This window comes from Odocoileus virginianus, chromosome 32 (assembly GCF_023699985.2).
Source record: "Odocoileus virginianus isolate 20LAN1187 ecotype Illinois chromosome 32, Ovbor_1.2, whole genome shotgun sequence".
In the NCBI taxonomy this organism is placed as follows: Eukaryota; Metazoa; Chordata; class Mammalia; order Artiodactyla; family Cervidae; genus Odocoileus; species Odocoileus virginianus.
In genome coordinates, this window is record NC_069705.1 from 11,961,609 (window position 1) to 11,978,912 (window position 17,304).

Consider the following 17,304-nt stretch of genomic DNA (forward strand, 5'->3'; position numbering starts at 1 on the left):
GCTCAGGGGACTTACCTGTGAAGGCTGAAGCCTGCCATCTCATTATCCGGGATTGCTTGGGGCAGGAACTGAAATTGGGAGGCACTTTCAGAATCTCAGCCCAGGGCCCTTTCCCTAGAGACAAAAGCCGAGGAGGAGGCCTTGGGTGTGTAGGTGGTCGGCCCAGGGAATTTAGTGGTGATTCAGTTCAGAGAGATCCGTCAGATTCTTCATTCTGAGCAGGACTTTGTGTCATTTCCTGCGATTCCCAGATGATCACCACTCGGGGGTCTCCAGGGACAAGTGGGGGGCCCTCTGCTGCTAATCTTCCCGGTATACCTGGCGATCAGGGATGAGGAAGGTGGATGTGGTCACCTCTGGCCCCAGGCCATCTCCAGGGCGGATGGAACGGGGGGGCTGTGCCCTCCCTGGGCTGTGGGAGCCACTCACCTCCTGGTGCTGGGGTGTCTGACGGGCTGGGAACAGCAGACTCGGGGGCAGTGCTGGCAGGCAGGGCTGGGGTGGCCTGTCTGGCGACCGTGACAGGCCGGGAACCTGTCTGCCAGGCTGCCTGTTAATTGGGGCGGTGAGGGGCGAATCAGGAGAGATTCCCCGGGTGGGCTCTGAGCTTGCAGGCTTCATCAGAGCCCAGGCTCTGCCGGCCGCTTGTCACCACTCCCGACAAGCAGGGCCTGGCTGCTGACTTCATGTTTGGACTTCTTACTAAAAAATATCTCCCCCAAGAAAGGAAGGGCGGAAGAAGGCAGCTTGTAATTGGGGTTGGGAAGGTGATGCTTGTCAGAGGAGGTGGAGGCTGGAGGTGGAGCCCTGGGGGAGAAGCGACCATTAGCATAAGTGTGTTCTGTGGAGAGAGAAAGGGGCTTTAGTCCTTTCCCATGGCCCTCCCTGGGTAGGGGGACAGCTCCCAGTGACGGGGTGTGTGGGGACAGCCCGCGGCCCTGGCTCTGCCCGGGGTGGGGGCAATCAGGCCTCTACAGATGCTACCTCTGGCCCAGATGGTAGATTCTAGAAGAAAGCAAGAGCCATAAGCAAACAAACATGCACCAAGGTCTTCCCCACACAGCTCGCTACACACACACACATTCACACAGATACACAGGCACACACACACATGCACACACACAGGCACACAGACACACATGCACACACACATGCACACACACATGCCCACACACATGCACACACACAGGCACACAGACACACAGGCACACACACAGGCACACGCACACACATGCACACACACATGTACACACACACAGGCACACAGACACATGCACACACACAGGCACACAGATACACATGCACACACACAGGCACATAGATACACATGCACACACACAGAGGCACACAAACACACAAGCACACACACATGCACACATACAGACACACAGACACACATGCACACACACAGGCACACACACAGGCCCACACACATGCACACACACAGGCACACACACAGGCCCACACACATGCACACACACAGGCACACAGACACACGTGCACACACACAGGCACACAGACACACACATACACACAGGCACACACACACACGCACAGGCACACACACACATGCACACACACAGGCCCACACACATGCACACACACAGGCACACACACACATGCACACACACACATGCACACAGACAGACACACACACATACACAGGCACACAGACACACAGGCACACACACACACGCACACACATATGCACACACACATATATGCACAGATACACAGGCACACACACATGCACACACACACAGGCACACAGACACACGCGCACACACACAGGCACACACACACATGCACAGGCACACAGACACACAGGCACACACACACACGCACACACGCATGCACACACACATATGCACAGATAAACAGGCACACACACATGTGCACACACAGGCACACAGATACACATGCACACACACACACACATAGACACACAGGCACACACACACACACACAGGCACACACACATGCACACACACATACATGCACACACACAGGCACACACACAGGCACACACACAGGCACACACAGGCACACAGACACACATGCACACACACAGGCACAGACGGGCATGCACACACACATGCTACACACACAGGCACACACACATGCACACACATACATGCACACAGACACAGGCACACAGACACACTGTCAATCCTCGTAGAGCGTTGCCAAAGGGGTCCCACCCATCACAGCTCTCCAGGGCAACCAGACCTGAGAAGGAAGGAACTCGCTGAGGGTCACACCTCTGGTCAGAAGCGGGACCTCAGATCTTACTCGTGGGCTCCGAGCAATGTTGGGGATGCAGAGGGTGCTTTCTGACTTTTTGCTTACCCAGCCAATACCATTTCCAGCCCACAGATGTGACTAGAATCACATCCTTAGAGATTTATTCATTTGGACTCAAGCTTAGCTCACAATTATATAGCAGAATCTCCAGGGAGAATATATTATATATATTATATATTAAGCTCTGTCAGTAATTTCTCCCTAAGCAAAAATGATAAGGCTGATAAAGATATTGGATACCTGTGAGTGAGTGTGTGAGTGTGTGTATGTGTGTGTGTGAGTGTGTATGGATGTGTATGTGTGTGTTTGACTGTGTGTATATGTATAAGTGTGTATGTATGTGTATGAGTGTATGGGTATGTATGTGTATGTGTGAGTGGATGAATGCATGAGTGCATGTATGTATGTGTATGTGTGTACATATATATGAATGTGTGTGTATATGTATGTGTATGTGTGTGTATGTGTGAGTATATCTGTGTGTGTATGTGTGAGTGTATGTGTGTATATGTATGTGTGTATGTGTGTGTATGTGTATGTATAAGTGTGTATGTGTGTGTGAGTGTGTGTATATGTATGAGTGTGTGTGAGTGTGTATATGTGTGTGTATGTGTGAGTATATCTGTGAGTGTGTGTATGTGTGAGTGTATGTGTGTATATGTACGTGTGTATGTGTATGTATAAGTGTGTATGTGTGTGTGAGTGTGTGTATATGAGTGTGTGTGAGTGTGTATATGTATGAGTGTGTGTGTATATGTATATGTGTGTGTGTATATGTGTGTGTATGTGTATTTGTGCATGTGTATGTATATGTGTGTATGTATATGTGTGTATGTATATGTGTGTGTATGTGTATTTGTGTGTGTGTATGTATGTATGAGTGTGTGTGAGTGTGTATATGTATGAGTATATGTGTGTATGTGTGTGTATGTATGTATGAGTGTGTGTCTGTATGAATGTATGTGTATATATGAGTGTGTGTGTATATATGTATGAGTGTGTGTATGTGTGTGTATATGTATCAGTATATGTGTGTGTATGTGTATGTAAGTATGTACGAGTGTGTGTATGTGTGTATGAGTGTGTGTCTGTATGAATGTATGTGTATATGTATGTGTATGTGTGAGTGTGTGTATATGTGTGTGAGTGTGTACACTCGTGTTTAGGGGCAGCTTGGATGAAGGAAAGGCCGATGATGACAGGAAAAGCCTGGGAGCGCATCACCGGGGGCCGATTCCACGTCCCGCAGCGCTCAGCCCCGGCCCTGCTCCGCCGCCGCCTCGCCCCCTGCGGCCCGGCCCGGTGAGGCGTCCACTGCTGGCCACGTCCCTGCCGCGGCAGCCCAGCCGCTCCCCGCGGCCGCCGTCTCCTCGAGTCTGTGACAGAATGGGACCCGGGGGGAAAGCCGCCACGTCAGCACCCAGCCCGTTTTGCACTGCGGCAGCTAATTAAAGCCAGGAAGGTAATTTATTGCTGAGGGAGAATGTGCGGGAGGTTTGGCTTAGTTGAAATGGCCCCCAAAGAGTTATGGAAAGCTAAAGTGGGTTTTCAGAAGCAGAAGTTAATTGCTCTTCACTTAGCATTTCAGTGTCCTGTGGCTCTGAGTTACACACGCGCTGAGTGGAAGCCTTTACCCGGACAGGGGGGCTGGGGGAGGGTGCGGGGGCAGGGATTCCGGGCAGAGGGAGGCCCCTGGCGGTGGGTCAGGAGGACCACTCCCCGCCCGACCAGGGACAAGGCTTGTCTGCCCGGCTTCTCTGCTCAGGTCGGGGCGGGGCAAGTAGGTGGGCGGAGCTCAGCTCTGAGCCTTGGAAGCCCGAGTGATGGGCTGGGCGTGGGGCCCATTCTGCCCCCACAGCTCGGGGACCCGGCCTCCTTCCTTCCCCACTCTGAGTCTCAGTCCTGTCCCCTCTGTTTAACCGTCCTCAGGGGACATCTTCGCCTTTGGCATTCAGTCATTTCTTTGATTCCTCAAGGCCCTGGCTCTCATCGTGAAGGCCATTTCGGCCGTTTGACCCATTTGTCAGAGGGGCAAACTGAGGGCTAGATGGTCCCAACAGAGGATAATAGAGGATGTGGGGGTGACTTGCCTTTCAGCTGAAAACAGAGAGATTTGCCACCTAGAAATCAGAACTTCTGGTCTCCTGGACACACACTCATACACACACACATCTGCAGGAGAGGGATGAAAAGCATTCATCAGGGTCACTTCAGTCAGAGGAGGCGAAAAATCCTTCAATGAGAAAGGGGCCAGATAGCAATGGTACAAAGCTGCCCTGCAGAGTGTCTGTATCTCAAGGCTGCAGTGATCTGAACTCCAGGGGTGACTGTAGATTAGATGCTAAATATTTTAAATGACTTCTACTGTTCCTTTTTGTAGGAGAGGAGTTGAGAGCCTCCCCTGTGATTTTCTTAGCTCCATTTTGCAGGGGAGGATACTGGGAACCCAGTGGGGAGGGAGGGGTCCCATACTTAGGTTTTCAGTCCAAGGTGGTTTACAAATAGCAATGAAATCTGGAGGTATGATGGGGTCTTATTTCAGGTGGGTGTCGAATTCTCAAGTCAGTGGGCATGGTGAGCCCAGGCAAGTTCAGTTGTTTCTGAAAATACGTATATGATGGGGCATCTCCTGGGAACTTGGAAGTGAGGAATTCTTTTGTTTTTCTTAGCATCCTTATTTTGCCATCTTTTTCCTGGGAGTAAGCTTTCCAAGGGTTTAGCTTGGGGTGGGGGAATGAAGAGGGTGATAGAGTGAATGGAGAAAGACCCCTCCTCTTCAGAACATTCCACTGAAGTCCTGTAGAGCAAGCATGCATTTCTCAAGTTTCACTCTGTTCTCTGACGCCAGGACCTATAAAACCAGGAAGGAGGGCCTTTGGCCAAAATGTCTGCAGATAATATGAGCTCAGCAAGATTTTTTTTTGAATAAATGAGTGAACAATAATTCTTCAAAAATTTTTGTCTTGTGCTGTCACTCTGTGTCGTGGATAATGGCATTGTGTAGATACATCCTTTGTGAATGCGGTTGAGTACCACGGTGCCTGTGTTTCAAGAACCATATTGAAAATAATTAAGCTCCCCAGAGACAAGACATGACACCCAACAGGAAAGCTTTAGCACCTCACAAGTATAATATTAGGTCTCAGGAAGAAATCATTGCAGTGTTAATCTGAGAGCACTGGGAATGAGGTTGAATTCCCTTTGCATAAGCTATCGACTCTGTAATTTGCAGTGAATTCTGGTATTATTGAGCTCTCTATTAAAGGTTTCCCTCTCTTTTATTCCAAAATGTTTCTGAGTCCAGGAATGTTGGGTCAAACATCCCCGCTTTCTTTGAAAATGAGCTGGACATCTCGGAATGAGATCAGAATCCCAGGAACCTCAGCCAAAGATGGGACTTAGGTCACGTTCTCATCTGCAAACCCACACAGCCTGGGGAAGTGGTTGTTTAGCCAAGGGCCATACTCCCAACCTGGTACTGGCTTGAATAAATGAGTCGAAGTGGTCTTGGATTTGGTGGATGTGTTTTTAGACCAGAGACTGCGTTTGGAAAGGTATCAAGTGCTAAGGACACACAGGACATCGTTCAGCTCACTTTCGTACAGAATGATTATAAATGGTAGAAGCATATGCCAAATCACAGTTTTCTCATTTACTCTGCTTGGATAGAGGATGGGAGAATTCTCTTTTTTGATCAAGTCCCAAAGCTAATGCTTCTGGGTGAAACTAGAAGCTGGTATGAGCAGTGATCCCCTATCTCTCCTGCTTCATGGACGATCTAGACACGTTGGATTCACCTATAAGCCTTGTGGGGCATAGAGGAAGCTGCAGGATCCCTTTTGGTGGGATGGGGAGATGGTAGGGTTGGCATGTAGATGCCTCTGAAAAGAGTTTGGTTTCTGCCATGATGGAGCTGGAGGGGGGATGACCTCATTTTCTTCTGGACACAAATCCTAATATTTGTTGGGATGGGATGAGCAAGGTAGTGAGAAGCATTATTTAGATGAAGGAAACAGAAAAGAGGGACGAGAATTGAAACTTTTGATCCTTGGGCACTGTTAGAGGGAGGAAGCCTATAGGGCAAGTTACACTATAAGTTATCAATGCTGAATCTTTCAGGAGGGACTTCTTTTGTTTGTTTCAGTTAAAAAAATTTTTTTTTAATTGAAATATAGTTGATTTACAATGCTATGTTAGTTTCAGGTGTACAACAGTTATTCAGCTATATATATATATATATATACATACATACATACATATATATATATATATATATATATATATATATATATACTTTTTAGATTCTTTTCAATTGTAGGTTATTACAAGATACCAAGTAGCATTCCCTGTGCTATACAGTAGGTCCTTGTTGGAAATCTATTTTATATACAGTAGTGTATATAAACTCCCAAACTCCTAATGTATCCCTTCCCCTGCCCTCTGGAAGAAGGGATTTTATTCTCCTTCAACACAAGAGATTCCAGTTCAAACATCCTAAATGATGTCTGACTCTTCTATCTTGAAGGACTCCTGGGGAGAATGTTCTAGAACCCACATCTCTATAAACAATGTCCAGACTCAAAAGATTTTAAAACTTCAGTCTGCAGATGACTAACTGGAATCTCTTGGCCAGGGAGCAGACCAGCCAGCGGGGAACCCAGCTCATTAGAGTGGTGCCTATTAAACCTTTTCACTCGGGTAAAGGCAGAGATGGGCGGATGAGAGGCCCCAGGTATGTGATGGCCTGAAACATCTCAGAGCAAATGTCAAGGGTTTGAATGTCAGTGTTTAAAAAGTCATCCCCATTTTGTTTGTTCCATCATGATATGCTTGTGTTTTAAAAAACACAAGTTTTTAAAAACAGTGTTTTAGCTTTCCATTAAGAAAAACACAGAAACACATGCAGGTTTCTTAGCTGTTTCAATTAAAGGCAGAAACCCCTCTCTGCTGAATCTCCTGTTTTGGACACTGAATTAGAAGGGCAGACGGCGGCCTGTCACTGTCGGTGGCCAGATCATTTTTGCTTTCTGAGAATCAGTAAAAATAGTGACAGCTTTTCTCTAATTTTTGAGCTGAATCAGGGTGGTAACTAAGGAGAGGTGTCTTGAAAACTCTCTCTTCCTTGCTGTGAAAACTGGGAAATGAACACTTAGGGTGCTCCAGAGCCGGGATGGGGGAACCCCCAGGCCTGCCACTTGTGGGTTGGCCTCCTCTGCCCTGGAAACTGCCCCGTGTGCACCGCAGGACCAATCGGGGTGACTCCAGCCCCCCTGGCTCTGTAAACCCAAGGGCATGGATCCTCTGATATGAACAGCCCAGCATTACCCCATTTGGCCTCCCTGTCCAGCCTGCATCAGTGGCAAGTCCCATCTTGTGAGGAAAACAATGGTGCTGAACTTCCTTTGTGGCCAATCTCAGTCCTTGCTGGCCACATCTCCACGTTCTTTCTGAAGGTATTTCCAAAAAAACCCAGAATTGAGGAGTCTGAGCAAAATGCTATTTGCATTTTTCCCCATGGTGATGCTCGTGGTTAAGGGTTTTGAACATTTCAGACTTGAAGTGACCCTAAAGCAGCCACGGCTGCTCTGGCATTGCCCTGAGCCCAAGGAGGAGTATTGGGGAGCCAGCCCCTCCTCAGGTCTGCGCTGGGGTCTGCCTTACCTTTTCCAGGTCCCCGTTGCCCCACACTCCTTGAAGTCCGGCTCAAGGAGTTCACTTAATATATGTGTCCCTTGCTCTGGCGTTTACCCTGCTCTTGTTTAACCTCCCCACCCCCCACTTCCCTAACCAGGGTGAGGGAGCAAATAGGGCTCAGGCTCCTGCTGCAGGGAAAGTCTTCTGTGAGCTGCTGCAGCTGAGACTCTGCAGACGCTCTGTGTTGGGCTCTCATTCTTGGGTGGATTTATCTCTGGAGAATGGCCTCACCAACTCTGGGGCTTCCCTGGGGGCTCAGATGCAGGAAACCAAGGTTCAGTCCCTGGGTTGGGAAGATCCCCTGGAGAAGGGAATGGCTACCCACCCCAATATTTTTGCCTAGAGAATCCCATGGGCAGAGGAGCCTGGCAGGCTATGGTCCATGGGGTCGCAAAGAGTTGGATGACCAACACACGCAACTCTGAGAAAGACGGCAGCAGCCCATGACTGCTCCCCTGCGAGTGAATCCAAAGTCAATCTCTGCAGCAGCCACTGATGGGAGTGAGGGAGGAAGAGAAGAAAGAAACGCAGAGACAGATGCTTCAGCAGTGCCGGCCCCTTGGTATAGGGAAGGAGCTGGCGGTGGGTCTAGAAACACAACACAGTTGTATCTCCAAACCCAGAGCTCCAGCACACAGCTCTGATGGCTTCTTCCTTTTCTCCTCTTCCCTTCTTCCCCCTCCTTCTCCCCTCCGCTTGCTTTTTTTTGTCCCCTTCCTCCCCTCTTCCTTCTTCTCCTCTCCTCCCCTCCACCCTCATTGCCCCAAGAGAGAAAGAGCCCGCAAATAACTGAGCTGTACTTTGGAAATGGATCTGATGAGCCCTGTAATAGGAGAAAATCATCATTATTTCCCAAGAGTTCGCATTCCCATAATATTTTTATTAGCAGCTTCTCTTCTAAATAAAGTTCAGTGGATTGATTTTGGTTGGGTTTTCTCATTTTAAATATTCCTTTAAATTATGACCTTGGATGTAGTCCCGTCATCAGCATTGTTATTACTGTTATCAGCATCAGCGGCTCCTTTGTAATATTTATGTCGCACTTAGAGAGCTCTCAGAACACTTCAGGTATATTACTTCATTTGTCCTCATCGCATCCTTGTCAGGAAGGGAGGGGGCCCCATTAGAGCTCGTCACTAGCACAGACCTCCCCTCTCTGCGGACAACCTCTGTCTAGGGTGTGGCCAGGAGGAAGCCCTCTGCCCCGTCTTTTGTATACAGGTGTTCCAGTCATGATGGGGGATTGGTTTTAGGACTCCCGTGGATACCCAATCTGTGGGAACTCAAGTCCCTTGGGTAAAGTAGAGGAGTATAGCTGGCTCGCCGTATCCACCAGTTCTGCACCCGTGGATTCAACTGATCACAGAGACTGTGTTCCTCTACCTGAATCCGGAGCAGAGGAAGGCTGCCCCAGGACAGGTTACAGCCGCCTGAGAAGACCGGATCACTCGGAGGCCTTAGCTCAGGACTTGGCTCATCACAATCCCGAGAGTGACACCGTGGACCAGGGAAAGACACTGGCATGGGGACCTGCAGATCTCAGTTTGAATCCTGGTTCTGCCATTGGTTGATGAGTCTTGCTTGTTGGGCTAACCCCTTGACTTCCCGTCCTCATTTGTAAATGAAGGGGTATTGAAGTTTCCTTTCTGGATTTTTTGGAGGATTCTATAGGGCAACTTACCGAGATGTGCTTAGCACAATGGAGGGGACACACGTGTACCAGAAATGTCGATTCCATTTTTTCATTTAATTTTCTCTCCTGGCAAAAGCCAAATTGTTCAGTATGATTTTGAGAATTAAAAGGGAAAACAGAGGACAACATTTGGATAGGTTTATCATTTTAATCAAGGCCTTGTCAGAAATCATGTATTTTCTTACCTACATTGGGTAAAAGCGAGTTATCAGTAATTAGTGTATTTTGAGGCTTGTGTTAGGAAACAGCTGGACGGGAGGACAGCCAGCCTGGGCTTTGCCCCCCTCCGCCACTGACCAGATGCAAGCCCTTGAGCAAATCACTTGGCACGCCTGTGTCTCAGTACCCTGGTCTGTAAAATGAAGAGCTGGGAATACAGGATCGCAAAGTCACCGAGGAGCGCCACAGTTCTAGAATTCTGCAAGAAGCGATGTTCAGGGAAGGAGCCAAATGACGGGTGTGAACTTCATTCCTTCCATTTCCTGGGGTCGTCTACGCCGTGGGAAACCCCGCCGGTTGGCCCCCGGGTCATTGTCAAGTAACCCGGTTGATTTGTGGTGGGCACATAGCCCGGGAGGAAGGAAGCGACCTGGGGAAGGCTGGGTAGCAAGGCCGGGCTCTAAGGAGGCGGCGGCTGCATCAGACTCAGCACTGACTTGCTGGTAAACCCCGGCCTTCCCCTCCCCCTGCACCAGCCTCCCTCGTCTACTGGCCTGGTAGCCTGGGGGAGGAGAGGAGAGCTGGGCCGGGACTGATGGCAGTAAATGTCACTGTGCACAGAGGCCCAGATGTTCGGAATCCTCAGGGCACAGAAGGGCTGCTGAGAGCTGGATGCTTGGGCCCCAGGTCGCTCTGTGGACCGCACTTCCAGGCCGGCGCCATCTCCTGAGAGTCCATTAGCCACTGCTGGTCCTGGCTCTTAACAGAACCTCACTGAAGGGCTGCCCAACGCCAGCGCCCCTTCTGCATCATCTGAAGAAATAGGAGTGAATCTTAGAGGAGAAATAGGCAGGGCATTTTCTCATACAAGCTTCCCTGCCCACAAATGCATCAAGAAGAGCATGAAGCACAAAGAAGGCTTTCCCTGGCATGATTCACCCCATACCTTATTAAAACAAAACAAAGCCTAGCTGCCTCTTCCATTTAATTCAGTGATACTTAGAAGGGCAGCTCACTACGCTGGGTGTTATGAGGGTCTCCAGTGAACAGAATTCTGTCTGTCCCCAGAGGCTGACAGCTTGGGGTGGGTGGCGAGGGGAGACAGGTGCATGATTAGAGGATAAAAAGCAGCTGGTCAGAAGTGCTTTTGTAAAGTCACCAAATATTGTGGGAAAACAATTTCAACTGCAAGTGTCAAGTCTTTTGTTGGGAAGTAGGTCTTGATGTGGACCTTAAATGACTGGTCAGTTACAGTAAGAACCCAATAGAGGGTGGGGAAGGGCATTTAGGATAGAAGGAACAGGGAAGGCAGAGTGATGAGACATGGAATGCTGAAAGAGGTTCTTTCATTCACTTTGTAGCCTGCCCTAGAGGACACACACACAGAGAGAAGCTACAAAACCAGTGTCCCCATTCTAGGGTGAGGAAGGGAAATGCTCATTGGCATGTATATTTCCATAGGGTCCCGGCAGAATACATCACGCAAAATGCTGGACTGGATGAAGCACAAGTTGGAATCAAGATTGCAGGGAGAAATATCAGTGACCTCAGATACGCAGATGACACCAGCCTTATGGCAGAAAGTGAAGAACTAAAGAGCCTCTTGATGAAAGTGAAAGAGGAGAGTGAAAAAGCTGGCTTAAAACTCAACATTCAAAAACTGAAGATCATGGCATCCAGTCCCATCACTTCATGGCAAATAGATGGGGAAACAATGGAAACAGTGACAGACTTTATTTCCTTGGGCTTTAAAATCATTGCAGATGGTGACTGCTGCCATGATATTAAAAGATGCTTGCTCCTTGGAAGAAAAGCTGTGACCAACCTAGACAGTATATTAAAAAGCAGAGACATTACTTTACTGACAAAGATCCATCTAGTCAAACCATCCATCTATGGTTTTTTTCCAGTAGTCATGTTTGGATGTGAATGTTGGACTATAAAGAAAGCTGAGTGCCAAAGAATTGCTGTTTTTGAATTATGGTGTTAGAGAAGACTCTTGAGGGTCCCTTGGACAGCAAGGAGATCCAACCAGTCCATCCTAAAGATAGTCAGTCCTGAATATTCATTGGAAGGACTGATGCTGAAGATGAAACTCCAACACTTTGGCCACCTGATGAGAAAATCTGACTCATTGGAAAAGACCATGATGCTGGGAAAGATTGAAGGCAGGAGGAGAAGGGGACGACAGAGGATGAGATGGTTGGATGACATTACCAACTCGATGGACATGAGTGTGGGTAAGCTCCGGGAGTTGGTGATGGTCAGGGAAGCCTGGCATGCTGCAGTCCATGGGGTCAAAAAGAGTCAGACATGACTGAGGGACCAAACTAGTGCCTTAGAATTTTCTGTTTTTCTTTTTAGCTTTTATTTTGCTTATTTTTTGTTATTTGTGGCTGCACTTGGTCTGTGTGCAGCCTCATTGTGGTGAGGGGGGCTACCCTCTAGTTGAGATGTGCAAGCTTCTCATTGGCTTCTCTTGTTGCAGAGAATGGGCTCTAGGACACGGGCTTCAGGAGTTGTAGCGCACAGGCTGTTGCTCTGCGGCATGTGGGATCTTCCTGGATCAGGGATCGAAACTGTGTCCCTTGCGTTCAAACTGTGTGTTAGTTGCTTGGTGGTGTTCAACTCTTTTCGACTCCACGGACTATAGCCTGCCAGGCTCCTCTGTCCATGGAATTCTCTAGGCAAGAATACTGGAGCGGGTAGCCATTCCTTTCTCTGGGAATCTTCCTGACCCAGGGGTCAAACCTGGGTCTCCAGCATTGCAAGGCAGACTCTTAACCACTGGACCACCAGGGAAGCCCAGAATTTTCTGTTCTTAATTCAGATTGTTTCCAACTTTATCTGGATCAGGAGCACACAGATTCCTGAATGCACCTTTAAGTTGGATAGGAAAAAAAAAAAAAAAAAGAATAAAAGACAAGCTCTCAACTGAAGTATGAATGGAAACTTTAAATGTAAATATCCCCCTTTAATCGATTTTGAATACTCTTCCTCCTCTGGTGTTAATATACTTTGAAGTAGAGCTGGAAGGAAGTAGCTGTTTCTGACATACCAGCAACTGTACCCATGCCAGACATCACTAATCAAACCTGGCATGCCTTTTCTCTGAGTGAGACTTCTCTTAAGAGTGCCCTGGTGTTCCAGGCAGCCCCTGCCGATCAGCTGTTTGTGCTGCACCAGATGAATCTGATTTGCCTTTTTCTGTTTTAAAGTATGAAAGCTTTACTGATATCTTAAATACTAAGTGCATTTTTATGGAATCCAAGACTGTCTGAAAAGCAGGGAGAAATTTTTATAACATCTAGTGTAGTGAGAATCCCAAAATATAAATGGGAGTTGCTGATGGAGCTATGAGATCAGAATAAAAAATATCATCTGTCCTTTCTCCCGATCTCCCTGTGATTTAATGGTGTACATATTACATTCAAACAGACGGAGAATAGGTGAGAAAGTATAATACAATATACATAGAAAAATAACCCTTTACTGAGATCAGTGGTTCTCAACCTTGTACATCTGAATCACTCACTTCTTTGTAATGCAGATTCCTGGGTCTCATTTCAGATTATATTGGAATGTCTGGCCTCGGAGCCTGGAAATCAGCATGTCTTCCAAACACCTTAAGTAACTCTCCTGCAGTACACCTGAGACCAGCCCACAAAGTTGGGGAGCTCGAGACTTGAATGATAGGAATTTTTGCCCCTTTTTATGTCATTAGATGGTTGGCAAATAAATACCATATTTATCTTCTATGGCTGAGCTACCTTAAATACCATGACATTCCAGGTACTGAAAAACAGCATTCATTTGGAAAATGGAAATGAAGTCTCAATTTCCAAAGGGATTGGTCATTTGGATGAGCATGGGCCATGCTTTATGGAGATCAATTTGCAAGATATGTCTGAATTGCATCCGTATTATCATTTGAACCTGGTTTTAAGAGAAGTTGGAAGAGAAGGAAGTAGTTTTGTTGACCAGTAAGAGATTATCTTGAAATTTCTAGTTAAGGGGTCAATGTTTGATTCTACATGACTTTCTGAACATTAGCATCAAAATTGTAAACATCACATACTGTCCATTATTCTGTGCTGGACACTTTACTAAAACAATATACACATTGTTGAATGTAGTCCTTAAAACAATCTTATGTAGAGGTTATTATTGTCCCCCCAAAATGAATCCGAGGCTCAGAAAATTTAAATAACTTGCCTTGAGTAATGCAGGATATGAATGTGAGTCTTGCGCCTAAGGCTGTCTAACTCCAAGTCTCTTATTCTTATTTCCAAGACTCCACCTGCAATTTCCAAGAAATATCCTATTCTGTCAGATACTGAAACCGAAACCAAGAGCCATCATTAAGCGCAAATCTCAGGTCGGAGCTGAGAAGGGTCCTTCTTACTAAACATGTTAATAGTGTCTGAGGAACACTGGTTTTCTTCCTTTTTTGATCAAAAGTCATCGAGTTTAGTACTAGGTCTTTGATCTGGCTCCCTTAGTATGAATAAAGTTTGTTTAACTGAATAAAGATTGTTCTTATGCCCCAAATTCATATTTATGAAAAGTTAAAAGGTTTTCTTTACCATCATTATTTTAAAAAATAGAAGAACTACCAGTGGGTATGCCTCCTGTAGGGTGCATTCTGAAAAGGGCACATGGAGAGGACACACCCAGCGCCCAGTATACTGATCCATTATCCAGAGTATGAATCAGTGGCCAAGAGATTTGCTTTCTAGATGGCTCTGTTACTGTGAGCAGGTCATGTTACCTCTGGTGCTCAGTTTCCAAGCAAATCTATTGGGCAAAAGTCTATAAAGCTCTCTTCTTGCACCAAATGGTTCTGGAGAAAGTGTCAACTGTGCAGCTGACAAAGAGACAGGTGTGTTAGGCCAACTGTCTTCACTAGTCCAGGATGGGCAGAGGGCAGACTAGGTTGGGGACCAGTCTCCGGAGTCTTCTTATCCCTCTGACCTCTATGGGCTGCCTCTTCCTTGGCCTGAAGTTGCCAGACTCCTTTCTCTTCCCAAGACAATCTCTCACCTTCCGTGTTTCCCGTTGGGGTGAATTTAAACCCCAAGTCTTCAAGTAAAATCTAAGTAACCCTCTTCATGCATAATTTCTTATTCCTGGATGTACTGATCCCCCATTCACACCCTGCCCTTCCAATGGGCTTAGAACCACCTCGGCTGCTTGGGTGACAGCATGCCTTCATAATTCACAGGAACTTGAAGCTGATGGGACCTTACTTCTAGTCCATCTCTTTTATTTCCTGAAAGAGATCAAGGACCCCGAGAGAGAAAATGATTCCACTCAGGGACAACCAGTCAGGTAATGAAGGTCTTGACACCATGTTTTCAAATTTATTCTCATGAATGTCAGAATCAAACTGACCACACAGAGCTTGTGTGAAGGTATGGAAATAACACATCCAAAGCACCTGAGCATACGGGACTTTCCTGGTGGTCCAGTGGTTGAGAATTTGCTTTGTGATGCAGAGGACACAGGTTTGATCCCTGGTCAAGGATTTTCAAATGTATACTGTGAGTGTCAGAATCAAATTGACCCTGCAGAGCTTGGAAATGAGATAACACGTCCAAAGCACCTGAGCATGCGGGACTTCCCTGATGGCCCAGTGGTTGAGAATCTGCCTTGTAATGCAGAGGACACGGGTTTGATCCCTGGTCGAGGAACTAAGATCTCTCATGGCCAGGAGCAACCGGAGATCCTGAGTGCCACAACAAAGAGCCGACGCAGCCAAGTAAGTAAATACCTAAAACAATAACAAAACAAAGCACCTCAGCACGGTTCTTGGCATAGAGAACCACCCAATACAGGTTGTTCCCTCCCTTCCTGGAACTCGGATCTCCTACTCCCCTTCATTCTCACATTCTCATAGACGACCTGTGTGTTAGACTCTGTTATTCCTTTTCCTCCTCCGGCACGCCAGGGCGTGCAGAAGTAAGCCGAGCTGCTCCCATTTAATCGCTGGGCTAATGGTGAAATCTGACTTGGCCTGAGTTATGTACTCAAAGAATGTTTGGGATCGCTGCCCGCCAGAACCCGTCCCTCCTGACTCCTAATCCAGTGCTCTTTCCATGATGCCGCGCTGATGGATGCGAGGGTGGGGACGAGCTGCTTTGAAAGGCTATGAATACCAGCCTGATGACAGACACATAAGAACACGAGATCCCAGGAGATCTGAAGTCTGCCAGGGTCATTTTATTATCAAGCATTTATCAAGGCTTACCATGTGCCAGGGGCTCTGTGTACTGCTGAGATAGATATAAAAATGAATAGGATACAGGGCCCTGCCCTCAAGGAGCATTTAATTTGATCACAGAGACAGACTTAGACATAAATAATTCAAATATAAGGCAGCTGGCAATCCATGAGTACTACACGCTATGCTTCCCTGGTGGCTCAGAGGTAAAGAATCCGCTGGCCAAAGGCAGGAGGCGCGGGTTCTGTCCCTGGGTCAGGAAGATCCCCTGGTGACAGAAATGGTAACCCACTCCAGTATTCTTGACTGGAGAATCCCATGGACAGAGGAGCCTGGCAGGCTACAGTCCATGGGGTCACAAAGAGTCAGACATGACTTAGTGACTGAACCACAACAGCAACAAACTGTATTATGTATGTACTGAAAAGAAGAACGGGGCTGGCTGGCTCACTAGTTGACATGGTGGGAGGGGCTGGGCTAGGATGCGACAGCCCCCAGATGCCTCCATCCAGCTGAGCGCCCAGGACCCATGGGTGGAGAGGCCACAGGGCTACGCCGTGTGTGTCTTAAGGCAAATGTATCAGGATCGCCCGAGACTCCAGCCTCTGAGCTCCTTGGCCCGGACTGCCGAGTGACCTTAGCTGTTCACTGTCTTGCCTAAGTGTGACTTCTTGAGCAGTTTTGCAAAATGGCAGAACATTCCTTTTTTTTTTTTTGCTTGGAGCTCGACAGGGATGACATTGGTCAATTGGTTTAAGCCTCTGCTTTTGAAAGGGATGGCCCTGAACCATGCAGATGGGTAAGAATTTGCAGGCCACACAGAGAATGAGAAAATGTCATTCTTTTTCTCTCTTCTCTCCATTTCAGTGGGAGGAGGGGAGTGAGATTTGGGGCTAAGAGTAGGGAAGGGCTACGGGGAGGCACTTTGTAGGTCAGTGCTTGGCAAGGGGGGCCAGGTCACCTAGGGGGAGCATGGCCTTGCTTTCCACTGGCAGGTTCCCAGAAAAGCTCCCCACCTGTCCTGGGCACCCCCTCCCCCCAGCGCCGCTGTCCCCGTGTGCATGGAGCGGGGAGGCGATGATGAATTTCCCCCAAACGGCATTACAGACAGTCATAAATAATGCTTTGCTCTTTGGTGACGGCACTTTCCATTAGAGCTGCCTGTGCTGGGCTGTTGCTACCCCCAGTCTTCTGCCGGGGACTTGCAGTAAAATTTATCAGCGAGCTTTCT